Here is a 24,453-nt window from a genome sequence, read left to right on the forward strand (position 1 = left end):
TTAGACAATTTTTCACCTAAAATCTAATGACATAGAAGTTAGCAACTGAATTGGCAAATTTGATATGATCAGAATATTAATTTCCAACATATAGGCAGCCAGATTATATATTTTCACTCAGACCAGGGCCAGAATACTTATTTTCAGTCCATCCTTCTATTAAAGTGAGTCAAAACAATTTGTGTGATTTAATTAATCAATGATTTTTTTTTCTAAGGGGTGCCCAAATAAGTTCTGCTGGTAATACATATGTACTGTTTTCATCACTGATTCATGACATTATACATGTTATCATGGTTATACAAGACTACAATATTATCAAATGAATTATAACAATTGTTAATACTTGTCCAACTTTTGTTAACAAAAAGCAGCTATAATCAACATGGTAGACATGATCAATGGTGATGTAACAAGAGTGACTGTGCACATGCTGAAATGTCATGTCAGCTTTGCCTACATGTAAAATTGAATTTATGTTGAATGTAAAAAATGTAATACATGTATGAAGGTTTTACTACATGTACAAGTATCACATAAACTTTCCATTATCAATTACCTTTGAAAATGAAGTCATGGTCAAATTAACCATGCCTGGCAGATGGATGATGTACACCCTACAAACTGACATTCCATACCCAAAATTTAGTGGTTTATAGTATCTATGAAATAGACTTAACATCCAAACCATGAAAACTAAACATTGCCCAATGAAACATGAAAATGAGGTCATGGTCAGATTTAAAACCTCCCAATCAACATGATCAAACTTGTACAATTTACAAAAATATCCAATATGCCAAAAATAGTGATCCTATACATGTCATGCATGTACATGTAGTTTATAGCATCTGCGAAACAGTGGGAAATAGACCAAACCACAAAAACTAAACATTGTTCAATGAACCAATTTACCATGACATTTTCATTGAGGTCAAAGTCTGATGCAAGTCTTGCAGTCAGATATATTCACCTTACAATCATTTCATACACCAAATATAGTTGACCTACCATTCCTACTGCTTGTAGTATCTGAGAAACAAACTTGACAAAATAACTGAAATAACCTTAATCACTGATCCATGAAATGAAGTCAAGGTCAGGTTAACCCTGCCTGACAGACAATGAGACATGTAGACCTTTTAAGATACCTATATATATATATATATATACCATATAAATTTATCCAATTACTCATTGTACATGTTATACATGTAAGAGAGTATTTCACTGTATGACTGTTCAAACAGTAATATTTTTTTTTCAAACATTCAGTGAACCATGAAAACAAGGTAAAGTGCAACGGACAAGTTACTAACAGAAACTTCATAACATAAAGAAGTATCCAGGTCTTTAAGCTTCTAAAATCTACCTAGTGAAGCTTTATACAAATTGGTTACGCTGTAGCCACTGCCAGATTGTAATATCTATTTCTTGCATACTTCAATTTTTGTTGCAGGCGGGACAATAAAATTATACTTTGAAGTACATGGTTTATTTGTTTAATATGCTTGGGCACTAATTCAGATTTTTATTTAATTCTAATTCAGACTTAAAGTACAGCAAGCAGTCATTTGACACTAAACAAGTGACGGACTACGAGAGACCCTCATGGGTGGTTAAGGTCTTTTTACACACCCAGGTGGTAGTTAACAATTGCAATGCCAACATAAACTTCAGATGCGATATACATGCACTGTTTCATAAATTTCACTGAAACTAGAAATTCACATTATCCAAATTGTTATTATATTAAAATGATTGATTATCCACTAAAGAATTCATGAATTCAGATATGATGCACTATTATTATTAATATTCTGAAACTATGAATTTTCATTATTCCAAATGGCTATTTCAAATGAATAATTATCCAAGGTATTCATGGAATTCAGATACAATGTATGATTGCACTATTAATATGCACTGAAACTATGAAATCTTGTTCATGTTGTTATTCCAAATTCATTATTGATATACTGAATGAATAATTATCATGATTATCCAAGTTATTTAGTCATCCAGTACTGTGGTCCTCCTTTAATACAATTTGTAAGTTTCCTATTTGTACAATGCACAATTTTTTTCTTGTCCAATTTAATCCTAACATCACAAGTCATCATCATCATGGAATAATGCTGCAAGTGCTATTCATTATTTCCAAAAACAATAAATAACTAGCACAAAATAATGAATTAATCCACTGTTTCACAATTTGAAGCTATAAGAGTGACTCAGTGACATCTATATTTCCTATGCATCAAAGTGCACATGTAGCAGGCTTCATATTCTAAGTGGGAATCATGCTCAAGCCAATATGAATCTACAAAAAAAACTATACATTGAGACTAAAGTACAGTAAAATTTTAACTAACATAATACTATATATATTGTAAGGTACTTAGAAGAAAATCAATTACAATAACTGTATTTACCTAGATGAAAACTAGCAATCCTCATTTGATTGACAAAACAATTCTAGGACTTATACAATTATATTTTTAAGTCCCAATTTTAAACAAGAAGAATACATCTTTTTAGGGGGTCTAAATTCTATATATGGTGTTGTCTTTCTTCCTACATTAATGATTTTTTATGTGTGACTGTGTACTTTCATTGATGGGTTACTGTACATGTCTTATTGAGGCTCACACCATACTTTATTTCATCAATTCTTTAAAGTCAGACATCATGGACATAGTTATTCCTCTCTAAAACACAACAGGTTATTGCTTTTGTTCATGTTAATATGAAATAGATTGATACTACAGAAAAAAGTTTAAAGAATGAAAAAAATAATTAAATAAATAAATGCACTGTTACTATATAGATGCTATTGACTTTCCCTTTGTCAAGTGCATATAATGAATAAACCTTTGTGATGTAAATGTAGAATCTTTGTCCTAAGGTTAATCAGGATAATATATATACTATAACCTGTTAATGTTTTAAATCCTTGAGTTTTAATTTTATGTGTTACCCTGTATACTTTTTACTTATTACATAAAATTGAGAATGGAAATGGGGAATGTGTCAAAGAGACAACAACCCAACCATAGAACAGACAACAGCAGAAGGTCACCAACAGGTCTTCAATGCAGCGAGAAATTCCCACACCCGGAGGCGTCCTTCAGCTGGCCCCTAAACAAATATATATACTAGTTCAGTGATAATGAACGCCATACTAAACTCCAAATTGTACACAAGAAACTAAAATTAAAAATAATACAAGACTGACAAAGGCTAGAGGCTCCTGACTTGGGACAGGCGCAAACATGCGGCGGGGTTAAACATGTTTATGAGATCTCAATCCTCAATACAGCTTGTATTAAATAATGCTTTGCAGCTCAGACAACAATTTTTTTATTTTATTTTAGTTATTTACCCAATTTTATTTTGATAATTCAATACTCAGAAAACTTTTAAAATATGCATTTTTTTGTATCCAAAATAATATTATATTCTGCTGTTTCATATTTTTCTTAAATTAAAATTTATTTTGAAAAATTTATCAAAATTTTGAAGAGGACAAATATAATTTGTGAACATCATTATAAAATCATCTTCAATATATACCCATGAGTTTAAAATTCCTCCCCAAGGCAATAAACTATTGTGTGTCTTAATCTGTATATTAGCTATAGCATGTATATAAGAATTCCTGATTATTACCTATCCAGTGTTAACATCCTGATTATTACCTATTTTAATGTCACATTTGCATGGTCATGAATTTATGTTCAGGAAATGCATATATATTTTAATTATTTATTTTGAATTTGAATAAAAGGTATTTTTAAACTAAATTATTAGACATACAATGCAGTTAACACAGTAAATTTTATGACAACTTACTTGATTATACAATATCTATAAAAAAAAATTTTGAGCTTCATAAAATACTTTAATAAAGTTTATACCATGTTTAGATAAAAAAAAATATGCTTACAGATAGATTTTTTGTTATGTTTTCCCCACATATTGAATGTTAAACATAAAATAATTATGTAGAAAAGGCAAAACATCTGCAGTCAGATGTGAATGCACATGATGAAAGGAGATGTGGGATATAATTATATATCAATGATGCATCAACCCAATAGTAAGGCAACAATAAAGTAACCAAAACACAATTTAACACACAAATTTGACTCATGAATAGAAAGTCCTTTAATCATTTTAATGGTGGAATAAATAAAAAGACCATTGAATGTTACTACCAGATAACATTTATGGCATAACTGAATTTTGACTAACCATGCTACAGGGCACAATTTATATAAAAATTTCACATGAAAATATATAAAAGTTTAGGTTCAAAGTATTTACAAATGGATAGTGATGTAATATTCTATGTTAAATCTAAAAAGAATATAATTATGATGCTAACTTTGCTCTTTTAATATGTTTTTTATTTCTTTTTAACTTAAAACTATGTACATGTAGCAATTAACATGATAAAATATTTATTGATATTTTATTCATTGTAATTATTCATTTTGATAAAAGATGCAACAACCTTCACAACCCTTGTTCAATATGAATCCTTAAGTACATGATGAAACAATTACTAATTGAATTAGCACATTTTGTTTAATCAACTGTGTTTAAATGGCAACTGTAATGACTCTGTGCATGGTTTCAGGAACATTAATTTAATAATATTGTTTTATTTTGATGATTAATGTTATTTTGAACCATCTAATACATATTCATTTTCAATGCCTTATATTATCAAATATATTCATGTTTTGTTGTCCATGATTTGGGAATTATTTAAAAATTGAATGAAAATGCATACAGTACGGGTAGAGACTTATTACTATAAATAACGGACTGGGACATGTCGGAAATTAGTAATCCGACTTTTTTATGGTAGGTAGTATGGTCATTAATCAACAGATCCAGGTGTGAACGGTAATATAATTGTCCTTTCATCTCAATCCGTGCTACTAGATTATTACGCTTCACTGATTTCAGAATCAGGTTACCTGTGATTTAAACCTCTCAGTCACTTTATTGATTAGTTCTACATCGTATTTGACATAAAATATTTTTACAGGTGAAGTACTGGAGACAACTTTGTTTTAATAAAAATAGCCTATTTTTTTAATTATGGCTTTTTATATTTCAAATGCTGTTTATATTCCTCAAAATATTATTTTCTATGTTCTCTGGTTTTTTTTTGTTATGTATTTTTTTCGTATTTGTTGGCATACAGTTTTTAAAATATTTTCTTTTTTATTTATGGAAGGTTATCTTTGTTTTACTGATTTATTTTCCACGTAAACCGATTGATTAGCAGAATGATGTGCAAAGTGCTGCTGCATACGTTTTAGTTTGACAACACTACATTTGTATTTAATTTTCAGTCTGCGTTGGGTCAGTTCTGAAATAAAAATAATTACAGTGAGCAATACTTGTATACTAGTAGTTTGGTGATTCTTTATAATTGTGAATTTACTTTTTACTGTAAACAAATATTGTCCGAAAGTTGGTGATATATAACTAAAGTAGTACGCAAATAATAACACTAGAAGAAGATAACGATTCTTCTCGGGAATTGATTTATTTTGATATTTCTGTGTTTGTTAAATATGCATGAAATAATTGCCACTGACATGAATGGACATTAAAACTAGAAGCATTCAATCGTTTGATGACCAGTTAATTAAATATTTACTATGATTTGTAGTCTAAAGAATTGCAATTACTCCTATTTAAATAATTTTATGGTGCTGCATTGACTCTTAATTGCATAATATTAATTTACGCACAATGCATGTTGACTTGTATGTTGTATTTTTGACACCAATCTAAAAAAATATTTGCCGTGAAAAGACAATACCATGACACATATCAGTGATCAACAGCATATGGTTGAACTTTGAACTTGACTTCACTCTCAATACAATGTTGAATGCTAAAAATAGCTGGGATTAATTTTGTCAAATGCACGTGATTTTCATATGGCGGGAAATATCGTAACAGTTAACACAGGTGACCTTACTGACCGACCGTGGGAAAATCCATTCATGATTTAATTTGATACGTAATGATTGGCAGTATTGGGCGTTAGTTTTGAGACTCTTGATCGAGATCCATTAATAATTGATTTACCAGAATAGAAAATTTAATCTTTGTAATTATAAAAAAAAACAAGCTTTAGTCTTCTTTAACTATTTTATTTATTATATTTATTAGTCAACACCCAGATTCCTATTTAAATAATTTATTCGGACACCTCCTTTAAAGTTCGGGAATTATACAATTTAAACTGCCGACATCGATTTACAAAATCTTACTGACTGCACAAGCTTTAGAGAATGGCTAGACATACGACGCAAAAGTAAAGACGGCTAATCATGAATAGTGTAAAACTTTGATCTTCATGTATTGATTGACACAATTCGTAAAATATGTTTATAAAAACACGGTTTTCATTAAAATTTCAAACATGGAAATAGAAAGGCAATATCTTTGTTATAATACAACGAGTGTCAACAAATCTGTTATTTCTATTATATGTAAATTTATTAACAAACACAATTTAAAATAGTGCTGGGTCATAGAATATTGACGTGCATATGAAAAGTGTTTTTTATATAAAAACTAGGAATCGAAAGATGATCACTGCGTTATAAATATTGTAAAAAAAACAATTGTTTCAAAGAGATTAACGGGAAATATATGTCAAAATAGAAAGCACGGATGATCTGGCTGACCAAATTGTTTTACTTGCGAGAAATGATTGACAGGTATGAATAGATGTAGAGGCTCCGACGGGGAACGTGGTATCGAAAGGAAAATAACAGTTTATTCACAATGCCTATATTCAATTTGTTTATATACTTTATAAATATGATATGTTGGCCTTATACTTAGAATTGTGTTTCTATTTATAACTTTAAGGAACAGGACGTTAAAAGGGGGAAATATTGTAACCATCAACGAAAACCCGTATAATTTACGGGATTGATGTCTCAACATTTTGATTAAAACTTCGATTGAAAACAGTCCTGGTTGTTATAATTTTGAATAAAATGAAATATTTACGGTTTACAAATACAAATACGAATAGTTTATTGGCACAAACACAATTATTATATTTGGCAACACATTTTTACAGTACATTGTTACAAGGATCTAATATACGTCCTTGATTGTTAAAAATCGTCTTTCTTTCATTTTCATGTTAAAAAAAGTTGATCCCATATTCATGATATTAAATTTTTATTTTTATTGTATTTTTTCCTTTTTGAATATAAAACAATATTTTACATTTATTATCTATCCTCCATAAATACTAAAATATCTGTACAGGTAAAATTTAATTCTAATCAAGCTGGTACAGATTGATTTACGACCTTCCACTCGGATATTGTACAGGTTGATATCACAGCAGGTGTTAATTACACTCAGACAACTGTCCGGCCAGTCTGACATCTAGACGGATTAAGACATCCATAATAATAAGTCTCTACCCGTACTGTACTTGCTAAATAAGTCACTAAAATTAATAATTTTCATAACATTTTATGGTCAGATCATATGTTTTGGTACACCGTCATATTAATTTGTACTATGCATGTTTTTTCAATGGAAATTCAATGTGACGTCACAATACATTCTTAATAGAACGAAAACTATCAGCTGATAAAGCAAAACCAGGGAAATACTTGTAATCCAGCATTAGTAACACAATTATATGGATATGTACATGTAAAGATTGGTTGGTTGTTGGTTATAAAAAGTCCAGTGACAAGTATTTCATGCAAATTTAAGACCAGAGAGTTAACAATACATTAACATACAATATGTACATGATGTATAGTAGTCCAAATAATTATGACGTCTTGCAAGGCTATTTTAATTTTTTTCTGTGACGCCTTCCTACTTGCAAGACGTCATAATTATTTGGACTTGATGTATAGGTCCTGTAAAAGGCCATCCCGCACAACAAAAGTTAACCAATGCCCCACATTTTAGAGTTTAACAGTAAGACGATGAAGATCAAGAGTAACCTTTTTTTTATTCCCTTGACCTTGTCACCCTTAGGGTGATGTATGCAAAGTTAATAAGGGATTAAATGACATACACATGATAAAAGGGGGAGGGGGAATGGTGTCATACATGAATTTCAATGATGCACAACTTTTCCAAGCCCAAATCCTAACTTTGCCTTGGAACATGCAACTATGCACGAGTGTGATGATATATATCGTTGATTCATAGCCTGTCTAGGAAGAACAAATGGGCACATTTTCCCTTCAAAATCTTGGATCCATGATTCACTACTGGACAAAAAAACAACTGTCCATACCAGTAACAGTCGTTCTAAGACTGATAATGTTTGTTAAAGTTGTAACAGTTGTTAAATTTCACTGCTGCAGTTATTTTGTAACTGTCCCAACTTTAAAAGTGTTTGTCTAAAACATAAATCGACTGCAACAACGCTAGAAATAACTGTCACAGTCATTAAAGGACTGATACAACTATTTCAAAGTTGTAACAGTTGATTTACATCTGTCCCAACTCGAAAAACGTTGCAACAGTCATAAATAAACTGATTAAATGCCTAAAAGGTTGTCACAGTCATAATAAGACTGCTGCAACCATTTGAAAGTTGTAACAGTTATTTAATAACTGTCCCAATACGGAAAACGTTGAAACAGTCATAAATAAACTGTTTAAACGCTGAAAAGGTTGTAACAGTAAAAATATGATTGCTACAACCATTACATAGTCATAGCTAATTTATAAGTGTAGCAGCTTCCAAACATTGATCGTCATTAAGACTTAAAAGTCACGGATACAAAATTTCTGACAGTCAGGGATAGGTTAAATTATTTGTAAAACAATTTTACCGTGTGCAATATAAGGTTGTGACAAAGAGACACAACTATCAAACCCATTTAATACATTAATTTTAGATAGAAATTGATTTTAAAAAAAAATATTTTAAAATATTTGCCACTGAACATTTTGGTATTCCCCGCTTATTTAGTGAATGAGCTAAATTTATATAATTATTAACACTCCCTCGCCTCTCATCTCATCGAACAAAATTGGAACCAGCACTAAATACCTGCAATTTCACACAGGACGGTTTTATTCGCATTTAAAACTAACCAAATGTATCTTTAACTGTATTAACAGTTGACAATTTTCATTTCAATATTATCTAAATAAAAACTTTTTAATATTTTTAAATTAGTTAGGTGTGAAATCATTCATGCATACAAGGTTGTCTTCAATACCCGTAGTTTTACGAATCACATTACTTCATAATAACGGTCAATATACACGATATACTGTAAACACAGCGGGGAACTCCAAATATACACCCTTGTCAAACTTATCCCCATATTAAACTGCTTAATTTTTTCCCCAAGGGTTTATTTCACACACTTATTTTGAGCTTTTATTTCTGGCTACAATTTTTTTCTTGCAAAATTATAAATATTGCCGTATTAACCATTTTGATTTCTATACATATAAAAAAAAAACAAAGCTATGATGAACATTTAACGCATCTTTTGCAGCTATGGAAAAACAAAAATAATCTTAAATCTATCTAAATTTAATTTATTTTACTGTATTTTATTTTTGAATAGTTCAATATTGACTCGACTTTGTACTGTATATTGTAACGAGTGGTCTATTTGAAGTTCAAATGTCCTTGATAAATAGCACTTCGGCATTCATTCATGATTGATTGAGGTAAAAATATTATCACTCGAGATCATTCATAATTTCACCGGATTTTTCTCAACCAATTTATCAAAAGTATTTATAAACAGATGGGCGTACTGTACAAGACCGACAAAATAACTAGCGCCAGTGAAAGTTGAAATGTTCAAAACAAGAAAACTCGCATTGTTTCAGACAAGGAAATCAAATCTTCTTTTATTTATTCACATAACGGTTTAGAACTTGTTGTATTCTTTAGACTCCGGTCTTGTTAAATTCTACAGACTGACATCGGATTCTCCTTTGTGGTTTCAGTTGATCAGATGTCGAACTAACCATGCTAACATTTATCTAAAATATTTTCCAATTTCCATTTTTTAAATTCAATTTATTTAATCATATAAATGCTTGTCCAATATTGATATATAATTCAAATAGTAAAGAAACCAAATGGGTCCATTATTCTAATTATATTCATCTTCAATCAGTGATGAAAACAGTACATATGTATTACCAGCAGAACTTATTTGGGCACCCCTTAGAAAAAAAAATCATTGATTAATTAAATCACACAAATTGTTTTGACTCACTTTAATAGAAGGATGGACTGAAAATAAGTATTCTGGCCCTGGTCTGAGTGAAAATATATAATCTGGCTGCCTATATGTTGGAAATTAATATTCTGATCATATCAAATTTGCCAATTCAGTTGCTAACTTCTATGTCATTAGATTTTAGGTGAAAAATTGTCTAATTTGTAAACAAGTACCACATCATTTTATTAATCAAATAATGATCTTATTAAAAAAAATTCAGTTCTATTTAACATTGTTGTGTCGATATTTTGAGCAATTATGATTTCAGCCGTGTATCACCATCAATGATCACTTGTTCTCCAATGGATGAATCTGTCGTAAAGTTTTCACGTGTTTAGACGTGTAGATATATGTTGACCTCTAGATTGTTATTTAGTTGCTGTTGGGTTGATGTCATATAGTAGCAGTTTACTCAATTTCACCAATTTATTATCATATGTTTTAGTCTATTTGTCATGTTTGTATTGCATAGGCTTTTCACACCATGCTATATATATATGTCAATGTATGTATAATGTATATGTAAATTATAACAAACAGCTCACCAATAGTGCATAATACATGTATGCCTTTGTAATGCTTATTGTGTATATTGAAAATGTTGCTAAACATCTTGGGATATATATTTAGAAGGCATTTATTCAAAAGCAGATATAATGGATTTGTAGAAAAACATGAATAAGGGCAGAAGCCTGTTAATATTGGATCACCTATAAGCATGATAAGCCTTTGGTAAACCATGATACATTTGTCATCACTCATGTTTCAATGGGTCTGTAAACATGATAAAAATGGGAGACATCAGAAATGATCATCCAGGAACTATTTTTTCAAATTCTAAACATGCTTAACTGTAATTTTGAGGCCCTATATAACTTGCTGTTCGGTGTGAGCCAAGGCTCTGTGTTGAAGACTGTACTTTGACCTATAATGGTTTACTTTTTCAAAATTTTTGACTTGGATGCAAAGTTGTCTCATTGGCAATCATACCACATCTTCTTATATCTATTAACTGACCCAATTTTATCGCCAACAGATTGTTTGTTGATTTTGTATATAAATCAAACTTGGGTTTCTCATCTTAACTTGTTTACATTGTGTAACATCATTCAATATGGCTAGGCCTGTTATAGGTTTTTCATTATCATGATTATGTGGTACTGATTTTGCTCATTGTTGAAGGATGTGCAGTTACTAACAATTACATCACTTGGTCTACGGTTGATGGTTGTCTCATTGAAAATCATACCACATCTCCTTAAATATTTTGTTATTGTACATTCATGACATTGTACATGTTATACAAGACTACAATATTATCAAATGAATTATAACAATTGTTAATACTTGTCCGACTTTTGTTAACAAAAAGCAGCTATTATCAACATGGTAGACATGATCAATGGTGATGTAACAAGAGTGACTGTGCACACGCTGAAATGTCAAGTCTGCTTTGCCTACATGTAAAATTGAATTTATGTTGAATGTAAAAAATGTAATACATGTATATATGAAGGTTTTACTACATGTACAAGTATCACATAAACTTTCCATTATCAATTACCTTTGAAAATGAAGTCATGGTCAAATTAACCATGCCAAACAGATGATGTACACCCTACAAACTGACATTCCATACCCAAAATTTAGTGGTTTATAGTATCTGTGAAATAGACTTAACATCCAAACCATGAAAACTAAACATTGCCCAATGAAACATGAAAATGAGGAGGTCATGGTCAGATTTAAAACCTCCCAATCAAACTTGTACAACTTACGAAGATATCCAATACGCCAAAAATAGTGATCCTATACATGTCATGCATGTACATGTACATGTAGTTTATAGCATCTGAGAAACATTGGGAAATAGACCAAACCACAAAAACTAAATTGTTCAATGAACCATGACATTTTCATTGAGGTCAAAGTCTGATGCAGGTCTTGCAGTCAGATATATTCACCTTACAATCATTTCATACACCAAATATAGTTGACCTATTATTCCTCTGAGAAACAAACTTGACAAAGTAACTGAAATAACCTTAATCACTGATCCATGAAATGAAGTCAAGGTCAGGTTAACCCTGCCTGACAGACAATGAGACATGTAGACCTTTCAAGATACCTATATATATATACCATATAAATTTATCCAATTACTCATTATACATGTACATGTTATACATGTAAGAGAGTATTTCACGGTATGACTGTTCAAACAGTAATAATTTTTTTCAAACAGTCAGTGAACCATGAAAACAAGGTAAAGTGCAATGAACAAGTTACTAACAGAAACTTCATAACATAAAGAAGTATCCAGGTCTTTAAGCTTCAAAAATGTACCTAGTGAAGCTTTATACAAATAGGTTACACTGTCAGTCAGGGATACTACTTGTACAAGTAATCTTTATTTACTTGAAGAGGTAAAAAAAATATACTTCTATACATGATATAAGTTAACTATAATGTTTGAATAATCTCCCCTTAATTTTCTCAAAAATTCACTTGTATAAGTAATTTTTTTTTACAACCCCACAAAAATTCTCAAGTTTGAGATGTAAAAACATGCCTTTAATTATTTTTCCCAGGATAGCTCATAATTTTTTATTAGAGCTCAATGTTTCATCTCATTAATTCAACAAAGAAACTGATTGCACAAAGATCTTAAGTATTTGCGCAAGTCCTTCAAAAATTGCTCCTTGGGGGCTTGTAAATGAGCAGTGTTCTGAAGATAACAGACAAATGAGATTTTCATTGTTCATGAAATTACACTTAAATGATTAGTTAAGACATCTGCAAAAGACAGACAATTTAAAATTCTATTAGAGCAAAGAAGTCCTAAGAATTCAAGAAAAGAAGATAGGATGACTTTTTCACTTATATAAGTAAAAAAACTGAATGTCTAAGGGACATAACTAAGGCAATTTTTTTTTTACCTATACAAGTAAATAAAATACACTTGTATAAGTATCCTACAAATTTACTTATATAAGTATATTAATATTACTTCTTCAAGTAAATAAAAAAAAAAAAAAAAAAAATGGTAGTACCCCTGACTGGCTGTAGCCGCTGCCAGATTGTAATACCTATTTCTTGCATACATCAACTTTTGTTGTAGGCGGGACTATAAAATTATACTTTGAAGTACATGGTTTATTTGTTTAATATGCTTGGGCACTAATTTAGATTTTTATTTAATTCTAATTCAGACTTTAAGTACAGCAAGCAGTCATTTGACACTTAACAACTGTGACCGACTACGAGAGACCCTCATGGGTGGTTAAGGTCTTTTTACACACCCTGGTGGTAGTTAATAATTGCAATGCCAACATAAACTTCGGATGCGATTTATACATGCACTGTGTTGTAAATTTCACTGAAACTAGAAATTCACATTATATCCAAATTGTTATTATATTAAAATGACTGAGTATCCACTAAAGTATTCATGAATTCAGATATTATGCACTTTTATTATTAATATTCACTGAAACTAGGAATTTTCATTATTCCAAATGGCTATTTCAAATGAATAATTATCCAAAGTATTCATGGAATTCAGATACAATGTATGATTGCACTATTAATATGCACTGAAACTATGAAATCTTGTTATTCCAAATTCATTATTGATATACCAAATGAATAATTATCATGATTATCCAAGTTATTTAGTCATCCAGTACTGTGGTCCTCCTTTAATACAATTTGTAAGTTCCTATTTGTACAATGCACAATTTTTTTTCTTGTCCAATTTAATCCTAACATCAAAAGTCATCATCATCATGGAATAATGCTGCAAGTGCTATTCATTATTTCCAAAAACAATAAATAACTAGCACAAAATAATGAATTAATCCACTGTTTCACAATTTGAAGCTATAAGAGTGACTCAGTGACATCTATATTTCCTATGCATCAAAGTGCACATGTAGCAGGCTTCATATTCTAAGTGGGAATCATGCTCAAGCCAATATGAATCTACAAAAAAAAATATACATTGAGACTAAAGTACAGTAAAATTTTAGCTAACATAATACTATATACATTGTACGGTACTTAGAAGAAAGTCAATTACAATAACTGTATCTACCTAGATGAAAACTAGCAATCCTCATTTGATTGACGAAAAAATTTCTAGGACTTATACAATTATATTTTTAAGTCCCAATTTTAAACAAGAAGAATAAATCTTTTTAGTGGGTCTAAATTCTATGTATGGTCTTTTTTCTACATTAATGATTTTTTATGTGTGACTGTGTACTTTCATTGAAGGGTTACTGTCTTATTGAGGCTCACACCATACTTTATTTCATCAATTCTTTAAAGTCAGACATCATGGACATAGTTATTCCTCTCTAAAACACAACAGGTTATTGCTTTTGTTCATGTTAATATGAAATAAATTGATACTACAGAGAAAAGTTTAAAGAATGAAAAAAATAATTAAATAAATAAATGCACTGTTACTATATAGATGCTATTGACTTTCCCTTTGTCAAGTGCATATAATGAATAAACCTTTGTGATGTAAATGTAGAATCTTTGTCCTAAGGTTAATCAGGATGATATATATACTGTTCCAAGGCTGTTAACAGTCAGGGGACTTACTTAAATGAGCGCTTTTCTAAATCACTGATTCAAGTAACATTATTACCATAAAGGTTGGAAGTAAGAGTTGTTTTTCTTTAATAATCACCTATTTAAGTACATGTAGTACAAATTAATCACTAGCCTAAGTGATTTAATTTTATTGTAGCTTTAAATATAGAATACTATTGATCCAGGGGCTAATTATGTTGCTAAATTTATCAAAACCAACATCTGTGTTGATAGGATGACCCGGTCATGTCAGGTGATGACCTTGTACTAAATCTAGGATAATGACATAAAAATCACTTGTTTAAGTATCATACCTCAATTTCCTTCCAAAAAATAATTTCTTTTAATAAGTATCATTATTTTAATAACCCCCACTAATTTCAACACCCCGAACAGTGAAATTTTTATCGTGAACAGTAGAATTTTTTTACATAATCTATAAGATGAAACCTTGAATTTTACAGGGCATATACTTCCACAGTGGCACTGCTGAGAAAAATCTGTTAAGAAAGTATCAGTTCATTATGTAAAGCCATTTTTATAGCATTTTTTCAACTAAAATAGAATTTGCAGCTAAATGATTGCATCAAAGGCATAAACCTTGCTGCTTAAAAGAAGCAAAAAGTTCATTTTTTTTCAATTTTACTAATGAAAAGATATTATGTAAACCTACGTGTTTAAAATTTTGGTAAAACTACAAAATCACAATTTGTGACAAAACTTCCAATTTGCTACTTAAATAAGTGACTTAAAAATCACTTATTTCAAAAAGTCCCCTGACTGGTTAATGTTTTAAATCCTTGAGTTTAATTTTACATCTTTTGTGTTACCCTGTATACTTTTTCCTTATTACAGCTTGTATTAAATAATGCTTTGCAGCTCAGACAACACTTTCTTTATTTTATTTTAGTTATTTACCCAATTTTATTTTGATAAATCAATACTCAGATAACTTTTAAAATATGCATTTTTTGTATCCAAAATAATATTATATCCTGCTGATTCATATTTTTCTTAAATTAGAATTTATTTTGAAATATTTATCAAAATTTTGAAGAGGACAATTATAATTTGTGAACATCATTATAAAATCATCTTCAATATATACCCATGACAGATTAAAATTCCTCCCCAAGGCAATAAACTATTGTGTGTCTTAATCTGTATATTAGCTATAACATGTATATAAGAATTCCTGATTATTACCTATCCAGTGTTAACATCCTGATTATTACCTATTTTAATGTCACATTTGCATGGTCATGAATTCATGTTCAGTAAATACATAAATTTTAATTATTTATTTTGAATTTGAATAAAAGGTATTTTTAAACTAAATTATTGGACATACAATGCAGTTAACACAGTAAATTTTATGACAACTTACTTGATACTACAATATCTATAAAAATATTTTGAGCTTCATAAAATACTTTAAAAAAGTTTATACCATGTTTAGATAAAAAAAAAATATGCTTACAGATAGATATTTTTGTTATGTTTTCCCCACATATTGAATGTTAAACATAAAATAATTATGTAGAAAAGGCAAAAAATCTGCAGTCAGATGTGAATGCACATGATGAAAGGAGATGTGGGATATAATTATATATCAATGATGCATCAACCCAACAGTAAGGCAACAATAAAGTAACCAAAACACAATTTAACACACAAATTTGACTCATGAATAGAAAGTCCTTTAATCATTTTAATGGTGGAATAAATAAAAAGACCCTTGAATGTTACTACTAGATAACATTTATGGCATAAATGAATTTTGACTAACCAGAGGGCACAATTTATATAAAAATTTCACATGAAAATATATAGTTTAGGTTCAAAGTATTTACAAATTTATAGTGATTTAATATTCTATGTTAAATCTAAAAAGAATATAATTATGATGCTCACTTTGCTCTTTTAATATGTTTTTTATTTCTTTTTAACTTAAAATCATGTACATGTAGCAATTAACATGATGACATATTTATAGATATTTTATTCATTGTAATTATTCATTTTGAGAAAAGATGCAACAACCTCCACAACCCTTGTTCAATATGAATCTTTAAGTACATGATGAAAGAATTACTAATTGAATTAGCACATTTTGTTTAATCAACTGTGTTTAAATGGCAACTGTTTTGAATCCGTGCATGGTTTCAGGAACATTAATTTAATAATATTGTTTTATTTTGATGATTAATGTTATTTTGAACCATCTAATCAATGCTAATACATATTCACTTTCAATGCCTTATATTATCAAATATATTCATGTTTTGGGAATTATTTAAAAATTGAATGAAAATGCATACTTGCTAAATAAGTCACTAAAATTAATACTTTTCATAAAATTTTATGGTCAGATCATATGTTTTCATACACCGTCATATTAATTTGTACTATGCATGTTTTTTCAATGGAAATTGTGACGTCACAATGCATTCTTAATAGAACGAAAACTATCAGGTGATAAAGCAAAACCAGGGAAATCATGAAAATACTTGTAATCCAGCATTAGTAACACAATTATATGGATATGTACATGTAAAGATTGGTTGGTTGTTGGTTATAAGAAGTCCAGTGACAAGTATTTCATGCAAATTTAAGACCAGAGTTAACAATACATTAACATACAATATGTACATGATGTATAGGTCCTGTAAAAGGTCATCCCGCACAACAAAAATTAACCAATGCCCCACATGTTAGAGTTTAACAGTAAGACGATGAAGATCAAGAGTAACCTTTTTTTATTCCCTTGACCTTGTCACCCTTGGGGTGATGTATGCAAAGTAAATAAGGGATTAAATGACATACACATGATAAAAGGGGGAGGGGGAATGGTGTCAAACATGAATTTCAATGATGCACAACTTTTCCAAGCCCAAATCCTAACTTTGCCTTGGAACATGCAACTATGCACGAGTGTGGTGATATAGATCGTCGATTCATAGCCTGTCTGCATGGTCTGTAGGAAGAACAAATGTGCACATTTTCCCTTCAAAATCTTGGATCCATGATTATTCGATAGACATGCTTTAAAATATTATTCATTTCTACTCACCGATTGTAATTTCCAGCTCCGCTTATATTGTACATGTGGTCTAACATCTGTAGTTTCCTGTGTAAAATATAGTTTGCCGACCTCCAGGTCCAGTTTGCCGACAAGAAAATAAAGAGGGTAAATCGTCCACGGTGAAGAATTGTTTTCCGTTTTTAAAGAAACTTGACAGATTTAATTAATTATTTTTTTTATCATCGGAAAATATTCCTCATGGAGAGTAATTCAAATTAAAAATGTTTTATTATGCTGTACAATATTGATAACTTAGTCATATTCTTTAAATTTACTTCAGGTACACCGACGGTACATTTTCTTTTCCTCAGAATTTATCAAAACTTTTTCAGATATAAATTTGAATGAATTCATTAGCATCTTCTGCAATAATATTAAAACTCCATTTTTAAACGAAGGCTTCTGGTGTGTAAAACCAGTTATGAACGAATCTGAATAGATAAAATAAAAAGTAAAGATACCTAAAGGAAAGTAAAACGCACATGTCAAAAATGAACGGACAATGCTATGGCAATAAACGGAAAACGACAAAAGACAAACAACGATCGCAAAATAAATAAATAAAAAACAAAACAAGTCAACAACCGCACAATAGATGATAATAGTATAAATTATGGGCTATTTCACAACTATATCAAATCTTGAGAGCCGGGTTAAACGTAAATTTTTTTTATACACTGAGTTGCTACAGTGACGCTAAAATATTTGTCGACTGCAACAACCTATGAAATGTTTGTTTTAAACATTTAACGACTGTAGCAACCTTTTAAAATTTGTAATAAACATTTTATGACTGTAACAACCTTTAAAAAGTTTTAACAAACATTTTACAACTGTCCCAACTCTAAAAACGTTGTAACAAACATTTTTTGACTGCATCAACGTCTAAAAAGTTGACACAAACAAATTTCAACTGTCCCAACTATTAAAAGGTTGGGACAAACATTATACAACTGCCACAACTTTTGGAAAGACTGTAATAAATAGTATTTGACTGTGACAACCCCGTAGACCACTGCAACAGTCCTTAAATGACTGTTGATAACATATTTTGATTTTCACAACCCATAAAAGTGTTGGGACAGACATTAATCAACTGTATCAGTTTCTTTGACAGTCATCTTCAGTCTTCCACAGACTAAGACAGTCGTACAACGACTGTTACTGGTATGGACAGTTGTTTTTTCGTCCAGTGGTGATTATTCGATAGACATGCTTTAAAATATTGTTCATTTCTACTCACCGATTGTAATTTCCAGCTCAGCTTATATTGTACATGTGGTCTAACATCTGTAGTTTCCTGTGTAAAATATAGTTTGCCGACCTCCAGGTCCAGTTTGCCGACAAGAAAATAAAGAGGGTAAATCGTTCACGGTGAAGAATTGTTTTCCGTTTTTAATGAAACTTGACAGATTTAATTAATTAGTTTAATTATCATCGGAAATATCCCTCATGGACAGTAATTCAAATTAAAACTGTTTTATTATGCTGCACAGTATTGGTCACTTAGTCATATTCTTTAAATTTACTCCAGGTACACCGACGGTACATTTTCTATTCCTCAGAATTTATCAAAACTTTTTCAAATATAAATTTGAATGAATTCATTAGCATCTTCTGCAATAATATTAAAACTGCATTTTTAAACGAAGGCTTCTGGTATGTAAAACCAGTTATGAACGAATCTGAATAGATAAAATAAAAAGTAAAGATACCTAAAGGAAAGTCAAACGCACATGTCAAAAATGAACGGACAATGCTATGGCAATAAACGGAAAAAGACAAAAGACAATCAACGATCGCAAAATAAATAAATAAAAAAACAAAACAAGTCAATAACCGCACAATAGTATAAATTATGGGCTATTTCACAACTATATCAAATCTTGAGAGCCGGGTGAAACGTAATTTTTTTTTTACACGGAGTTGCTACCGTGACGCTAAAATATTTGTCGACTGCAACAACCTATGAAATGTTTGTTTTAAACATTTAACGACTGAAGCAATATTTTAAAAGTTGTAACAAACATTTTACAACTGTCCCAACTCTAAAAACGTTGTAACAAACATTTTTTGACTGCATCAACGTCTGAAAAGTTGACACATACAAATTTCAACTGTCCCAACTATTAAAAGGTTGGGACAAACATTATACAACTGCCACAACTTTTAGAAAGACTGTAATACATAGTATTTGACTGTGACAACCCCGTAAACCACTGCAACAGTCCTTAAATGACTGTTGATAACATTTTTTGATTTTCACAACCCATAAAAGTGTTGGGACAGACATTAATCAACTGTATCAGTTTCTTTGACAGTCATCTTCAGTCTTCCACAGACTAAGACAGTAAAACAACAACTGTTACTGGTATGGATAGTTGTTTTTTCGTCCAGTAGTGTTTTTTTCCACTTGTTTGATGTGTTTGAGCTTTTCATTTTGCCATATGATAAGGGACTTTCCATTTTCAATGTTCCTTGAAGTTCGGTGTTTTTGTTATTTTATTTTTGACTGAAATAAAACTTGTTTTGTTTATTGTTCAAACTTACAGAAGGGTAGTTTAAACAGGAGGAGAATGTTGTAGTTAAAGAATTCTACACAACATCTATTTGACAGCGACCTTCATTTAGTTGGATCAAAATACAGAAGTGAGAGGAAACAAAAAAAACGAAACAAACACAACATATAACACAGTATAACACCTTAAATATGATTGTTTAAACTACACAAATAACAAAGGAATTAAACATGCATCATACTCGTATATATTTTATTATTTATTCATTTGCTGGTATGTCGTATTCGAACAAATTCCAACACTGAAACTATCGATATTGCCATTTTGAATATGTAATTAGTTTTGAATGAGTTTCTTTTCTTTAAATACATTTAACAAATTGCCTTAACCTACCAAAGTAAGGAATTACAATACTATTAAACACTACATTATATTCAATACTGTATTACTTCGATTCCATGAATTGTGGAAGTATCATATAAGTAAGAGGGGTAATACATGTTTTATTTCATGCTTTGTTCATACTATGTTCATCAAATCTAATTGATTTTCAAAAAGAATCTAAATATTAAAAACACTAAGAAAACAATGAAAGATTTTTGTTTTTCTTTTGCTGCAGTATGTTTTTTTTATGTACAAGAAAATGTAATGCTATTGAAAAATTAATTATATCAGAATTGTACAAGTTGTCAAACACATAGTTAGGAATATACCCAATAAAATAAATTTCTTCACAAATGCTTATTAAATTGATCCGTGTATGGATAAATACAAATACAATAGATCTCACTATTATATCCAATCTGTTGATAGTCGTCTACAAAAAGACAGAGTAATACCAGTATTGAAAACACAAGGTCAATTTGTACTTCATTTTGCCTTTTAACTTTTTCATTCGAGGTCACTGATGAGTTTTTGTTAGACAAAACGCGCGTCTAGCGTACAACATTTTTTTATTCAATGATAATTTTTAAGTTTATTTAAAGTTTGAAGTCATGAAACTTTAAATTAAAAAAAAAAGTTGAATATGTTTTATATACTTGAATGGCTAAGTTTTACTATTAAACAAGTGTACGTGAACTTTCATGTAAAAGTAAATCATTTATATGATGACAATCTTCATAAATGTACTGCTATAGAATTATCGTCTTCCCGTACACCAATTCGCCGATATTTACTCGTATGCAGTGACCTTAACTACAAGAACTCTCGTTAGAACATTGGCCATCGTACAGCGCAAGTGCGAGGGGTACACCGAGATTCAAGAATGTAAACAAACGTGCACTGAGGGTAAATCGTAATAACTGATTCTTAAAGAACGAAATAATACAACAAATCATTGAACAACTGTTAGAGAAAAGTTTAAAACCAGGTTCAACCCACCATTTTTTTCTTAAAATGGCCTGTACCAAGTCAGGAATAGGGCAGTTGTTATCAAATAGTCCGTTTCTATGTATGTTGGCGTTTTGTTTTTGGTGCACTTCAGTGTTTCTGTTGTTCAGTTATTTTCATTTTATAGTTGATGTGTTTCCCTCGGTCTTAGTTTGTAACCCGGATTTGTTTTCTAACCATCGATTTATGACTTTTGAACAGCGGTATACTACTGTTGCCTTTAATAATTAACAAATTGGAATGCAGGGAAACATAATAAAATATCATTGACGTATATGTCACATGCTCCACTTGCTCTGTATTGATTGTTTATCAATGTCTTTCTTGACAACATAATACTACTTATTCATCAAATCTTGCTTGTTACAATCTCACCAAGAGTCCAAGTTTCTCTTGATTTACCCTGTTACACTCCACACATTATCCAGGAAAATTAACAGCTGATTTAACTTATAAACTTATAAAAATGTACACATGTCCCATACAAAGACTAATCATTGCTAAAATTCTTTTTTAATTGACAATGACATTGGGCATGTTGATTTATATCTATCTGTGTCTTCTTTCTTATTAAATTAATTTTAAAAAGTACTGTAGACATCAACAATGTTTATTCTCTGCTCGGATACATATTATGTCTTATAGATAGAAAAACTAACTATCGTCATTAGATAATTCATAAATGTTATATTGACTATCTATGATTGTATATCCAAATATGAGATGTTGTAATTAAATAACAAAATCTATTTTACTTCTTTTAGAGAGGTCTTAAATTTGTTTTGCTAAAATATAGTCACAGATGAACAATATAGAAAATAGTGCATAATCTTCTTCTTGGTAATAAATATAACACTTATCTGTCTTTTATTGTTATTTTCCACTGCAATAAAAGTTTCTTCGTTGGAACAATATATTGTTATAATTTCCATTTAAATAGTTTCAATTTATTTTTAGTCAGAAATTCAAAAATAAATTGGTACAATGAATTCATATTTAGAATTTCTTGTATTTCTAGGATTCTAAGCCATCTGTTTATCCCTATTGATGGCGCTAGTTTTATACTTATTAAAGAGTTATATAAAATTTTATTTGTTCATAATGGAGTCTCAGTATAATGATTGTTCCATAAAATCCTATTTCTGTAATTTTAACCGAATTTTCTTTTTGAACAACTTCGATCCATTCTTCTGGGATAGATTTTTTGTTATTAACACATGTATACTTAAAAAAGAACATAAACTCCTTATGTAAATTAAACTCTTATGAGTATCTCTTATTTTTATACTGCTATTGTTGTTGACATACCTAACACACACACATGTAAATAAGCGAAGTTTGTAATATTAAACAAAATAAAAGCCAAAATTGTATATATAACTTTTAAAGTCACATTAATAAAAAAAATATATACTAAAAACCATCTACATTGTGTACTGTACATCATTGTACATAGTTGTCTAAAACAAAACAACAAAAATGTCTACACAAAATTACCGTTATACTATATTATTAGAGGTGTCCCTGTCTATAGGAAGCTAATACATAGAAAAAGAAATAAATATTTAAAACTTAAAAACTATTAAAGATATTTTAAAGATTTAATATCACTCAAATTCATTGAAATATTGACATAATTATGTTTGAAACATTTAAGTATTCAAATGGTATAAGCTTCCAAGTCCAAATTATACCATTTACCAATCTATTTACAAAGGATGATTTTAAAGCAACAGAATAACTTTTTTAGTTAACCATTTTTAAACCCACATTTTTATATGGACCTTTCATCGGGTTTCTTTTAAATTTGTCTGGTTTCCCATCCCAAATATATTTAAAGCTTCTGTTTTCTATTTCTTTAAGATAATGTTCTGACATTAGACAGACGCTTCCAATGAATGTAAACATAGGCAATATTAATAAAACAAACTTTATAATTAGGAGTTTTCCTAAAATTGAAAGATTTCGTTTATTGTCCATATCACAAATAATTTAATCCAAATTTAATTTTTGGCATTCCTCTTTTTCATGTCCGAAAAACACCCCTAGAGCTTTAGTAGGTTTATCTCCCCGCTTAATTTTTATCTTTACACGATTTCAATTTCCCAATCATTAATCCCGCTGTTTTATTTCTATTTAATAAGAAACCTGAAAAGAACCAATAATGTATATTACGGTCATTGCAGTTACCACATCGTTTTCATTTTTGCAGAAAAGTGTTGTTTCTTTTGCTAATTTTGAAATCTTAATACTATGACTTTTCCAATCTAGTTTTACATCTACACCTTTCACATTCTTATTATTTCTTAATCTCTGGGCCATAATTTCAACAGCCAAATAAACAAAAGAGCTGACACAGGAATTCTTGTCATATCCCACGTGAATTTTTGAAAGTTTCTGATACTCAGCCATTGTTCTTAACACATGTTTGAATATCTGTGTACATTGTTTTAACCCAGTTAATAAATGCTTCGTTAAAACAAAAATGCCTCAAAGTTCTAAACATAAAATCCCATTCCAATGAATCAAGTGTTTTTGTAATATCTACAAAAACTATTGCCCC

General features: G+C 29.9%; 1 long non-coding RNA gene across 2 annotated transcripts; it reads right to left on the reverse strand.

Moving 5' to 3' along the window:
- Positions 1–2,000: 2,000 nt before the first annotated feature.
- On the reverse strand, positions 2,001–19,161 carry LOC127699899 (uncharacterized). 2 transcript variants are annotated; one of them, XR_007981284.1, is made up of 2 exons: positions 17,968–19,161; positions 2,001–2,323 (listed from the first exon to the last, which is right to left on the reverse strand). It is a non-coding gene; the product is annotated as an uncharacterized LOC127699899 (long non-coding RNA). The 2 variants fall into 2 exon arrangements; XR_007981283.1 differs by lacking the exon at positions 2,001–2,323 and adding an exon at positions 13,438–14,273.
- Positions 19,162–24,453: the final 5,292 nt, after the last annotated feature.

Source organism: Mytilus californianus, unplaced genomic scaffold, assembly GCF_021869535.1.
Source record: "Mytilus californianus isolate M0D057914Y unplaced genomic scaffold, xbMytCali1.0.p SCAF_43, whole genome shotgun sequence".
Taxonomy (NCBI): domain Eukaryota; kingdom Metazoa; phylum Mollusca; class Bivalvia; order Mytilida; family Mytilidae; genus Mytilus; species Mytilus californianus.